At 42.9% G+C, this 2,518-nt stretch overlaps 1 long non-coding RNA gene across 1 annotated transcript; it reads right to left on the bottom strand.

Moving 5' to 3' along the window:
- Positions 1 to 213: 213 nt before the first annotated feature.
- LOC109299465 lies at positions 214 to 2,272 on the bottom strand. The gene is made up of 2 exons (XR_002097873.1): positions 2,132 to 2,272; positions 214 to 476 (listed from the first exon to the last, which is right to left on the bottom strand). It is a non-coding gene; the product is annotated as an uncharacterized LOC109299465 (long non-coding RNA).
- Positions 2,273 to 2,518: the final 246 nt, after the last annotated feature.

Raw genomic sequence — 2,518 nt, 5'->3', positions numbered from 1 at the left:
ACGATTTAGGTTGACTTGTCTCAACTCTAGCCAGTATTTTCATAAAAAATAGTAAGTAGAAAGAAGACACAATGATGTTTATTTACCTTTGTGGAAATCAGTCTGCAATTTGCTCAGCACCCAAACCTCTCAGCACCTCCTTGTAGCTAATTAGACTCAGAGTACTTTCATTGTCCTAGCTTAGGAAAACAGGCCACTCCATAGGGACACTTCCTGTGCAGTTTGAGATGGGTAGAGAGGAAAGATATTTTCTGGCAAATGTGCAGTTCAACTCTACAGGAGATTTAGATTCTGTTCCTGCCTCTGCCACAGAATCCTGTGTGACTGGACCCAGTCTCTCTTAGTTGATAGTGCTGGAAGGGACCCTGCAAGTGCAGGGGTTTGTTGTTCTCTTGTTTAAAATTAGAATAACATTGCCCTATGCCAAGAGATGGTCATGGATAATGATGATGGAAACATTGTTGACAACAGGAAACCTGGAGAACAATGAACAAACACACTTCGTTAGTTCTTTCCCAGTTCCATAATGACAATTAAGAATGAAGCCTCCTATCTTGGCGTACTGCCTCTCAGCCTTAAGATGAAGAGCAGACAGAAAATATATGACATTATACGTATGTACTGTTATATTGATACACAAGAACATGGATTCTCAGTGACTCTGAAGGTATATCAAGTTGCCAAAATTAGCAAGTTTTTTGGTAAATTAGTATAACAAGGTTATTCCTTTGAGGTACATTTGATTAATTAGGCTATAGATATGGGATTTGGAAAGTCAAATATGAATGATCCTGGTTTTTATATTTTAACTTTCATATATTCAGTCCCTTACAGGTATAGCCTAATACATTAACACATATTTCTTTCATATTTCATTTTTTTTCTGAAGCCAAGTAAAAAATAACCAGGGAAGTAACTGGAGGCTACAGACTTCCTTGACTTTAAAAAATATATACATGCCAAGAATGTTTCCTTTATTCTCTCAAGTATAACAGTGATACCCTCTTCCTTTGTACATGTTTTCGAAGGACTCATTAATTGTCCAATTTTGGCAGTTCACAAATTCTGAGATACAGCCAAACTCTTTCCTTTGACTAAATCAGCAGTGCTCACATTTTTGTCCCTGTGCACCAGATGAATGGTGCAGGGCCAGCCCACAAGCTGGATAAGGTTCCATGCCACCCCCTTGCACTGGGATCAAGTCAAGGGAGCCCTGTGCTGCCTCTGCCCAGCCAGGATTGGGGTCCAGGTGCCCTGAGCCACAACCATCCACCTGGATCAGGATCTTGGGGCCCATGCTGCACCCCCCAGCTGAGACTGGATTCTGGGGGCCCACACTGCCGCCACCCAGCTGGGACTGGGTTAGACAGATCCACGCTGCCCCTGCCTGGCCAGCATCTAGCTCTGCAGGCTGTGCTGCCCTTGTCCAGACCCTGCTCTACATACCCAATCTAGCATTAAAGCCCATGGCCTACAAAGCTTCCCACAGATCTGTGCAGAGCCAAATGACAAAGCACCAGAGGCTGGATCTGGCTTGGGGGCTGCAGGTTGAGCACCTGGGTCTACAATATTAGCCTTGTTTGATTCTGAGCTCAGCAGAGCCGATACTTAACAACAAATAATTAATCTTGTGTCTGGGTTAGGAAGTCTATGCAACTGGCAGGACCTCAGGACCCCCTTAATGTGTCCTTTGGGTCCCCACTTATTGGCAAATGATGCCCATAAAATGTTTTATGTTTAAATTGCAGTACTAGAATAACTGTATAGTTAAGCACACCCAGGGTTTTGGCAACTGTTGAGCCTTTCAGTTCATGGTGTATGTGTGAGGTCACTTAGACCTTTGATGCATATGCCTAGGTAGGAGTTTGGAGAAGTGAAGCCTGCCTAGACCTTCCATCCCCCTTTTAGGCCACTGAGACAGAGTCCAAAGGCCAGACTGTCCAGATGTTTGATGCCTCCATGGCTGTAGTCATATAAGCAGCTGGAAGTTGAACTCGGGTCTTCTGTGTGGCAGATAAAGATCCTACCACTGAACCACAAGGGACTGCATCAAGTACACTAGAAAACCCTTTAACAATAGCTTGCAAGAATGTCCAAGAATAAGCAGCGTTTTGAAAAAAAAAATACTCACGCAATGATCAGAAGGTTAGGATGGACCTTTGCTAAGCTTGCTTATACTTCAGCTTCCTCTTGTAAGTTGCATAGAGTTCCTTTTTCAAGATCATTTTCTTTTAAGGAAGCAAAGGGCTACCTGAGCCCCACTGCTCAGCCAATCTGAAAAAAAAATGTAGCAAATAATAACCAGTAATTTAGGCCAATTTCCCCCCCTCTTACTTAACATCTGTGCGATCCCATTGGTTTAATAGATTCTAAGGTAGGGGTCCTCAACCTTTTTAGGTTCAAGGCACCCCTTGGTAGACTCAAGACACCCCTCAGAAAATGCCAGTTTTTAGTTTTCACTCCTTTTTTGACTATGGAAAATATTATAGCAATTTTTCTGTTGCAAAGAACTCAGAAA

This window comes from Gavialis gangeticus, unplaced genomic scaffold (genome assembly GCF_001723915.1).
Source record: "Gavialis gangeticus isolate Ggan-Ray unplaced genomic scaffold, GavGan_comp1, whole genome shotgun sequence".
Taxonomy (NCBI): domain Eukaryota; kingdom Metazoa; phylum Chordata; order Crocodylia; family Gavialidae; genus Gavialis; species Gavialis gangeticus.
Note: the sequence above shows the minus strand (reverse complement) of the source record. Positions and strands in the feature narration are given on the sequence as shown.